Consider the following 10,933-nt stretch of genomic DNA (forward strand, 5'->3'; position numbering starts at 1 on the left):
AGCTTCCTGTTTATAGATGTGGTGCACAACACACCGATAAACAAGACTCTACTAGACACGGTCTGTAGACACTCCGAGGATGAACTGCTCTGATACCACTTTTGTCACGACCTAACCCCATGGGCCTGACTAGTGCCCGAACTGGACACTCGTATACGAACCTACTAGATACAGTCAGACTGAAACTAAGGACAATATGGAAACTGGTAAAAATAAACGAAAGATTCACAACGCCACATATCATAAACCTGTCTCCTGAGGAGTCACGGCTAACCACAGCATAACACAATACGCAAGCCGACAAGACTGCCACTATATACTGGAATATCCAAAACAAACCATGTCGACACAGTCAGATACAACCCACATATGTCTACAGACCTCTAAAAGTGTACAAGTGAAATATGATGGGACAGGGCCCCGCCGTACCCCTGGATATGCATAAGTCGAAATCAAAAGATCTGTACAAAAATAATCTAGGCTCTGGAACAATGGATCTCTCCAAAACATCTGAGCAGAAATCCTAAGCTGCAGGGTCACCAAACCGAGTGTCTGAACCTGCGGGCATGAAGCGCAGCCCTCGAAGAAAGGGGGTCAGTACGAGATATGTACTGAGTATATAAAGGATGAAATACAATAAAGAAGATCATAACTGAACAGGAGATTACAGGAGACAAGTATGATAATCAAAGATACCAATGCACCTGTGCCTTACGAGATGAGAATCATGCATGTCTATATCTGTTACATCCCGTATTCTCATGTGTTTGAAAGTGTGCGAGTTAAATGATATTAGTAACGGACACGAGGTTATCCCCCAAGCTTATAGGTGATTAAAGTGATGGTACAGATGTACCATAAGGATTAGAAGTTAAACAAATCGAAGAAAATAAGTTTCGTCGAGGTTTGAAATTTATTTGAATGAAATACGGTCCAAACTATAATATCCTGTAATTTCGGCCGGGAAATTGAACTGTCCAACATGAGCAAATTTACCCAAGTCAGGAGAATTTGGTTATATTCAATCATGAAAATTAATAACTCAGTGTATACAAGGAACGAAGTCCCGAAATGATTTAAGACGAAAAAGTGTGACGACGATGATTGCAAATAATATTTTGTACGTACCAAAAGGGGGTATGGACTAGTGCTATATCACATGATCATGACAATGAATATATGAAGTGTATTAAAAATGATTGCTATTTAAGTTAATTGTGATCAAGGAATTAATTAGGTGTGCAATTGGATAAATATTGAATTAATGGAAGACATGGAGATAATTAGTGATTATGTGGGACATGGAGATAAAAGGACGTATGGTCTATGTAAATAAACAAACTGGTGACAATTATCTTAGGGACATCTAGTGGTGACACATGGCAACTAAGGTGTCAATTTGGAAGTAAAGGTATAAGAAAAAGGATTTCCATTAGTTATCTCTTAAATCAACTCTTTTGCTACTGTTGTTGTTTGGAGAATAACGTCAAAGAGGAGACCAGCAATGCGTACATCTGTATGGCATATATTTACATTTTTAGTCATTGCCTTCGGGGCCATTCATATTACAGGTGGTTTCTCATACATTCATTAAGGCATATGTCTCATTCTTTATGATCACTGCTGCCTTACATACTCGGTACATTGTTCGTACTGACGTCCCTTTGCCTGGGGGTGCTGTGTTAATGCCACACAGTCCCAGATTGTTTTGCAGGTAAAAGTATTCAGCTAGGATGGTTGGCTATCAGCTAGGATTGGCAAACTCCATTTTCTTCGTGGAGCAGTGCCAAGTCATTATGGTTATCATGTGTGTGTACGGGTATGTCGGGGCCCTGTCCCGATTCATATGATTCAAGTATTTACTCTTAGAGACTTTGCAGGCAGTGTCCTGTGGTTAGTATGTTGAGACGTCATGCGTTGAGTAAAGCGACCATGTAGGCCGATATGTCAATTTGACTTATTCGATTTTTGATTTATTAACTATCGTTCACAAATTTCTATGGTTTGACTGAAAGTACTTTACTATATGTCCAGTTTAATTATGTGAATGCCAGCGAGTTCGCTGAGCTTTAAGTAAGAGGTGGGTGCCCATCATACCCTGTCAGAATTGGGGTGTGACAAAGTGGTATCAGAGCAGTTCATACGAGGGGTTGTCTGCAAAGTCGTGTCTAGTAGAGTCTTGTTTATGGTGTGTTGCGCGCCACATTTATAAACAGGAGGCTACAGGGCATTTAGGATGGTTACTCTTTTTTTTTCATATCTTTGTATCGTGCGATAGAGCCAAGAGATAGGATATGATATCCCTTATATACTGACCTTTGATTTCAGCAAGAGAGTGGTGTCGGCAAGAGAAGGTAAATAATGATACTGGGAGTTACAGAGGCTAATATTTTATTGAGGTTACGTTATCAGAATTTGTATATACAAAATGGCGAACTGGTCATCATCAAGGTAAGTAATTGTAAGTATAGTAAGAAAATGGATTGAATGTATATATATTGATGATAAGTTCAGTTATAAAGTGTGAATAGAAGAAGCTGAAGGAATCAGTAAAAAGATAGGTAAGCAGGGTATATTTCAGATATGGTATGAATGTTGAAGGTATGGTTGAAACCTGCAGTTAAAGATTGAAATGGAAAGTAAACAGGAAAGTATAACAGGTACAGTTTTAGTTGGACATACGAGGTAAGTTCATCATTTTCAGACGGTTGTTGATATTGGGAGCCCTGTGTGGCTATGATATGATATATATATATATATATATATATATATATATATATATATATATATATATGTTGGCCCTGTGAGGTATTGTTGGTATTTCCTGCGTGCAGGTTTTGGGATAGTAAGAAATACAGAGGAAACTCTGCCAAAATTTTCCTAGAAATAAAAAGGGAATGAGGTATAAGTTCGTAATATGTCTTGAAAGATCGTGTCAACAATAATGATAGGATTTTACTAAGTTGCAAGTACGGCTAACTTCGAGAAATAAAGTTAACTGTTGAATTAATAGTAATACTAATTATGAGGTCGATATCGATATGGTAAAAATAAATGCTAGGATAATTTGGAAGGGCTTGTGATACTAAGAGATGATTTAGGAAGGTGCTAGCTAGTCTTAATAGAGTGTTATATTGAGGTATCGACTGAACTGATAAGCAGGGATAAATTACGATGAGTTTATAGTTAAAAGAAGTAATAGTATGATTGAGACAAGAGTGCAGAGGAGGAAGAATCGTGACGAATATGAATGTATTGACAAGACAGCTTGTGAGGTATTAAGGATAAGATTGATCAGAAAGGGTAAAAGGTTAAGTATGCCGACCTCGCAAAGTGTAATTAAACTATAGTAAGAATCGTGAATAAGGTTAAGAAGTGTTACACTATAGGATTGATTACGAACAGGACATTATGTGAATATAATAAGGATTGTTATGCAAATGAGTAAAGCCTAGTGAGGAAGTGACTAAAAGATATGACGTGATCTATGTGACTAAAGTATAAAGGCAAATGTGAAATGAAAATGCAAGGTATAGAACGAATAAGAAAGACTTATAAAGTTCTATAGGGAAAGTTCAGAATAAAGATTATGTGATAACGAAAATGAAAGCGAGCACAAGAAAAGAAGGATTTAATTAAAGGAAGGAAATAAGAAGAGAGCGAGATAACAGTGTAGTAACAGGTTATGACATGTATAGCCGAGACCACGAGTAATATAAGTGACGGAATTATGAAAGACCAAACTATAGAAAGATGAGTAACGAGGTAGAATGAGTGCCAAAAAATGACTGGCATGATAAGAGCAAACAGGAATGAACAGAATACGTTTTGAAAATGAGAAAGGGGTTATGTAGAAGTAATGTTTTCCGAAGGATATAGAGGTAGCATAAGATTCCTCGTGCAAATAATAAAGATGGACATAGACTGGAGGAATGGTAAGGGAATTCTAAAGGAAGCACCCAAGATAGACGTAATTAATTGAGTACGAGTATAGAACGAAAGGGAAATATATAGCTATGAACTTAAAAGTGTAGTACGATGACAAGGTAATAAGATAAGACTGTCATTAAGATGAACCCGATATGATTTTTAGTAAGTTACAAGTCGGTACTGGGTGCATAACAAGGGTAAGAGAGCATAAGGCATAAAGGAGTATTGCGTGCATATAACTTCACCTCGGAAACAGTGAAATCCTTAAAGGACAGGGACTGTAGGTTGAGGAACAAATGATGTATTGTGAATTTATTAGAGGAAACGGATGATACAAGTTGGGATAAAGATAAAGTTACAGGAGAACTTTGGACACTTATCATCAGAATATAAGTGCTACTAATTGAGAATTTGGAACGACTACAAGTACTAATTAATTATTGATTGGGGTAAGTGGAATGTGGCCTTGGATGAGTTGCTACATTAGTTGCATTACTCGATTACAAACTATCAGATGAGATTTTGTACTGTATATAGGAGGGTTCTCGTCGTTTCGTGGTTTTATAAAGGTTTCATACGTGGATAATCAAAGTTACAAATTATAAAGAAAAGACATGGATATGGTACAGTATACCAAGTGAATTGGAAAAAGGATCAGATAAATTTGAGATTGGAAATGGGGACATAGAGTAGAATATAAATACATAATGGTATAAGTACACCCTAAAGGGGGGAAGAGGGTGAGAGAAATGCAGGTGTAAGATTGAAACAATTGACACTGAAATATATTTGATATAGATGCTTAAATTTCAATTGAGATCCCTTGCTGAAACAAGTTAGTAAGATCTGAAAGCCAGCAATAAATGGATAGAAGTCGGGATGGTATTTGAGACAGTGCTAAGAATTATTTGTAAAGAAATTGAATGATATGACATTAGAAAGTGGGTGCTTATACGACAAGAGAATGGTAACGAGAAACTTAAGAGATATTATAAAGGATAGCAATGCTATACTAGATTAGAGGCTAAGATGTTGGCAATAGAGTTGTTTGCTAATGATATAGTGACTTACAAGTAGCAAAGGAGAAGGGATAGAAAATCTCCTATAGTAGGATATGAGAAAATCAAAGGGTGAATAAAGGAAGGGAAAGGAGTATAACAAGATAGGCTACGAGCGATATTTAGTACGGATGACATATGTAAAGCAGAATGAACCAGTAGAAGGAAAGACTATGACTAAGATAGGATATACTTTATACAAGTTGTACAAGAATAGTTATGCAACCTACGAATATTTGTATGCTAAGAATGAGACCAAGTGAGTACTTGATAAGAAGAGTAAGGATTCAGTAATAACAATGCGGTTATGATATTTTGGGTACATCAAGGAAAGGTGTGAGATGGTTTGAGCCAAATTACCGAGATAGAATTAGTACTAAGGGAAAATAGGACATGGCCATGGTTGTGCCGAAGATTTATCCCAATACCGATTGTAAGATACGAGAGGAGAATGAAAGGTAAAGCATGAAGACTAGTGAAACGACGCTAAGGCATTTCTCGGGCTAATTTGAGCACCTTCGCATATTTTTGTAAAGATTGCAACATAATGTGTGACAGAAAAACTAAGAGCAAAATCTGAGTAAAGAGGCAATAGAAGAGTTTGAATTAAAGATAAAGAAACGACACGAGATAATATGCCTAAAGTGTTACAACTGGGGTTAAGGGAAATTGTGAAATGGTTTAAGCGAGACGATCAGAACGAGCTGGTTACTAGAAGACATTGAATTTATATGTCAAATAAAAAAATTCTTTCAGAATTATACTAGTTAATGATAGTCAGATCACAGAGAAACTATGTAAAGTTATTACATAAGGGAGCTCCAACGCTATTTGATAGCCAACTCTAAAGATTGAGATTAAGAGATAAAAAGTAGAGTGACAGTTAAAGTCTTTTAAAGATGTCGAGAAGTGATACATGAGGCCGAAGATTCCAGAATATGGACTGGAACAGCAGAGCAATGTAACGTTATTGAAGTAAAATAATGTTACACCTTAGAAAATTTCATTTTATTTGTAGAGTCTGCGAAGGGTCTACAGGTTACCAGAGGCATGAAATACTCGAAGGATTGTAAAGTCTAATAAATCGACGAGGGACGTCTACGCGTTATAAAATCTTATGTAAAGATTAAGAGGTAAGATGAAGTGAACGATATATCTTAAGGGAGTAACTTATAGAAGAAGAAAGAGTCGAGTTATGACTAAGTGCACCAGAGAGAGAGTAAGATTTCAATAGAAGAGCTCGTAATACAACTTTCAACCAACTGCGAAATAAAGAGGAGAGTAAAGACAACGACGTGGAATTATTACCTCGAGAGGCTAGAGCAAGAGGAAATATTACGGGAATGGTTACTTAGAGCATGTGAAGGGCATAATTCAATAAAAGAACACTTGAGGAAGTATTGGGAGTGTCGGACTAGTTTAACATTCGAGGACGAAATTTCTAAAGGGGGGAAGGATGTTACATCCCGTATTCTCATGCGTTTGAAAGTGTGCGAGTTAAATGATATTAGTAACGGACACGAGGTTATCCCCCAAGCTTATAGGTGATTAAAGTGATGGTTCAGATGTACCATAAGGATTAGAAGTTAAACAAATCGAAGAAAGTTAGTTTCGTCGAGGTTTGAAATTTATTTGAATGAAATACGGTCCAAGCTATAATATCCTGTAATTTCGACCGAGAAATTGAACTGTCCAACATGAGCAAATTTACCCAAGCCGGGAGAATTTGGTCATATTCAATCATGAAAATTAAGAACTCAGTGTATACAAGGAACGAAGTCCCGAAATGATTTAAGTCGAAAAAGTGTGACGACGATGATTGCAAATAATATTTTGTACGTACCAAAAAGGGGGTATGGACTAGTGCTATATCACATGATCATGACAATAAATATATGAAGTGTATTAAAAATGATTGCTATTTAAGTTAATTGTGATCAAGGAATTAATTAGGTGTGCAATTGGATAAATATTGAATTAATGGAAGACATGGAGATAATTAGTGATTATGTGGGACATGGAGATAAAAGGACGTATGGTCTATGTAAATAACCAAACTGGTGATAATTATCTTAGGGACATCTAGTGGTGACACATGGCAACTAAGGTGTCAATTTGGAAGTAAAGGTTTAAGAAAAAGGATTTCCATTAGTTATCTCTTAAATCAACTCTTTTGCTACTGTTGTTGTTTGGAGAATAACGTCAAAGAGGAGACCAGTAATACGTACATCTGTATAAAAATATATATACTCATACGATCTTCCAGAGGGAAATTCATACGCGAAAGGAAAATAGAAGAAACATACCAGGCGTTGCTCTCAACTTGGATCTCGTTGTTCCGTTTTGTCGTGTTCTTGAATTTGGAATTTAGTCAAGCTGAAGTAATGTGGAAGAAGAGTATTTCTTGGCATATAAGGTAATAATTATCCTCTTCTAAGTATATTTAAATTCATTGAAGTCATAGCTAAATCGTGGGACGAGAAATACGAAAATTATACCGTAAATCGTATTTGATGTTGTTGTTGGCTCATGGGCTGTTTGTTGGACTGTTTTGTGGGTTATGTAGATATTTTTATGGATGGAAGTTATGGTAAATAGCATGATTAAGACGTTCTTGATGTTTCTATATATGTCTATGTGTTTATAAAGAGAATAGATGGAAGATTTGCCTATATAGACTTGGACTAAAACTCAAGGGAAGAGATTTCATGATCTTGAATTAGTTGAAAAGGAACTGTGGCATAATTCTTACTTGGTTTGATATAGCAACTTGTGTGTACCATTTTTTTTTATTTTGTTACTATTGATTGGGAGTTGTTTAAACTTGGATTGGAGTAGGTAACATAGGGGAAATGCTGCTCGAATTTACGGAAGTTGGTTACGGACATAAAAGAGTATTGTACAAACCCTTGCGAATTATTTACGGTTTCCTTTACCTTGATTATAGATTGGCCAGTGTTGGAAGCATAGGTTGATTTAAGCGCGTAAGCGACAAAGGTATGTTAAGGCTATCCCTTCTTTCTTATTTTGGCATGGTCTATATGAAACAAACGAACGACGAACGTATAAAATCCAAAGAAGCTCCTATTCTTAGGAATACTAGAATGGCTAATGTTCTTGATTTCCAAAAGCTATTTCATTATGTCCTGATACGTGTCTTTGATTCCTGAAGTCCTATTTGATATAATCCATAGACACATTCGAGGGGTACTTGACATGAGTGTTTTCTTTGATTCTCAAGTGTTAGTTCATTCTAATTATTCTATTGAGTCTCAGATGATTTAGTTACATATGGTTGCTCATGATATTCTGCTCGTGCATGCCGTTAATATATCATTCACCGAGTCCCGGGCCGGGTATGTATTCGTGCACTGTTTCACTGCATTGTTCACCGAGTCCCTCACAAGAGGGCCGAGTACGGTATATATATATATATATACATATGATGATATGGTTATGGCACCGAGTTCCATGATGGGCCGGGTATGGTATATGATGACTTCCTCACCGAGTCCCTCACTAGAGGCCCGGGTACGGTATATATATTTATATTTCACCGAGTCCCTTACTAAAGGGCCGGGTATGGCATATATTTACATTTTTAGTCATCGCCTTCAGGTCTATTCATATTACAGGTGGTTTCTCATACATTCATTATGGCTTATGTCTCATTCTTTATGATCATTGCTGCCTTACATACTCGGTACATTGTTCGTACTGACGTCCCTTTGCCTGGGGGCGCTGTGTTCATGCCACACAGTCCCAGATTGTTTTACAGGTAAAAGTATTAAGCCAGGATAGTTGGCTATCAGCTAGGATTGGCAAACTCCATTTTCCTCATGGAACAGTGCCGAGTCATTATGGTTATCATGTGTGTGTACGGGTATGTCGGGGCCCTGTCCCGATTCATATGATTCAAGTATTTACTCTTAGAGACTTTGCAGACAGTGTCATGTGGTTAGTACGTTGAGACGTCATGCGTTGAGTAAAGCGACCATGTAGGCCGATATGTAAATTTGACTTATTCAATTTTTGATTTATTAACTATCGTTCGCAAATTTCTATAGTTTGACTGAAAGTACTTAATATATGTCCAGTTTCATTATGTGAATGCCAGCGGGTTCGCTCAGCTTTAAGTAAGAGCTGGGTGCCCATCATACCCTGTCAGAATTGGGGTGTGACAATATCATATACCATATCCGGCCCATTATGGGACTCGGTGAATAAAGTCATCATATACCATACCCGGCCCATCATGGGACTCGGTGCCATAATCATATCATCATGTATATACATACGTACCCGGCCCTCTAGTGAGGAGCTCGGTGAACAATGCAGTAAAACTGTGCACGAAAACATACCCGGCCCGGGACTCGGTGAAGGATATATTAACGGCATGCACGAGCAGAGTAGTGAGCAACCATATGCAAACTAAATCATCATCTGAGACTCAATAGAATAAGTAGAATGAACTAATACTTGAGTATCAAAGACAACAGTCATGTCAAGTACCCCTCGAACGGCACTATGGATTATATCAAATAGAACTTCAAGAATCATAGACACGTATCAAGACATAATGAAATAGGTTCTGGAAATCAAGAACATTAGCCATCCTAGTGTCTCTAAGAATAGGAGTTTCTTTGGAGTTTATACATTCGTCATCTGTTTGTCTCACATAGATTATGCCAAAAAGAAAGAAAGGATAGCTTCACATACCTTACGTCGTCCAAGGAACTCAACTTAATCACGAACTTTTCACAATTAGTTTGCCAAACCTATAACCATAGGAATACGTACACAACTTTAGAGGGCTTTCGTATATCATGTACATCAATGATAATTCGGTTCGAAAATGAAATGGACAGCATTTCCCCTAATATTCAACAACCACCACTCAATCAACAAGACCAACAACAACGACAACAACCCAATAACTTCTCTTAATCCTTTTTCAACTCAAATCATCAACATCTAAGATTATACACCAAACAGACCAACATATGCTTCGTATACGATACCTTATACACTTCTTTCTTCCAAATTTAGGAGTCATATCAACAACAACATGACAACAACATCAACTACCATCCATGTACAATAAAACTACTTCAATATCATTTTAATAACAAGCTCAAAATAGTCCACCGAAACTACAACATCGAAAATACATGGAGAAGAGTATGATATCACCACGAACAACAAGAACAACAACACATAAACATACTTATAACCACACTTTTAATCCTTCAACTCAACAAGAACAACACAACAACCTCATGAACATCTAATCCAATTCATGTCTCAACAATCTCATAAAAACAACTACAACTTTAATTATCAAGATTCCTTCATTTTTAACAAATAATCCATAACAATAATAACAACAACAACAATCAAACCCAATCTAATTAGAACAACTCCAATTCTGCCCACTTACAACGCCAACAATAATCATGCAATTTTCTTACTTCCAATTCCACTTGATAAGAGTTAATCTCTCAATCACAACATCATCTACTCCAATTACACCATAAGAAGAAGAAATCCTACCTCAAATGAGTTAGGACATATCCTACAATCACTTGCACCAATTGCACCACTTCTTCTTCCTCAATTTAAATCCTAACTTGCTGCCTCCTCGGAATGTTTAGAACACTTTTATGGAGTTATAATTCTCTTCCTTTTTCATTTTTGGAGTTTGCCGTGAACTGCCATGGTCGTGAGCTGCCATGGCTGGTTGGTGGTGTATTTCTTTCAAATGAAATATGAAGATGATTATGTATAAAAGCCTTAGTCATCACAACATATATATTGGCAGCCATCCTTGTTGACATGTGGCCAGCACACTTGACATGTGTCCCATTAGCATGTCATCCATGCTCCAATCAAATTCAACCACTTTTTAGTGGGGCCCACTTAGTGGTCTAATTAAGTTAATTAAT

The sequence above is a fragment of the Lycium barbarum genome, chromosome 2 (genome assembly GCF_019175385.1).
Source record: "Lycium barbarum isolate Lr01 chromosome 2, ASM1917538v2, whole genome shotgun sequence".
NCBI classification, from domain to species: domain Eukaryota; kingdom Viridiplantae; phylum Streptophyta; class Magnoliopsida; order Solanales; family Solanaceae; genus Lycium; species Lycium barbarum.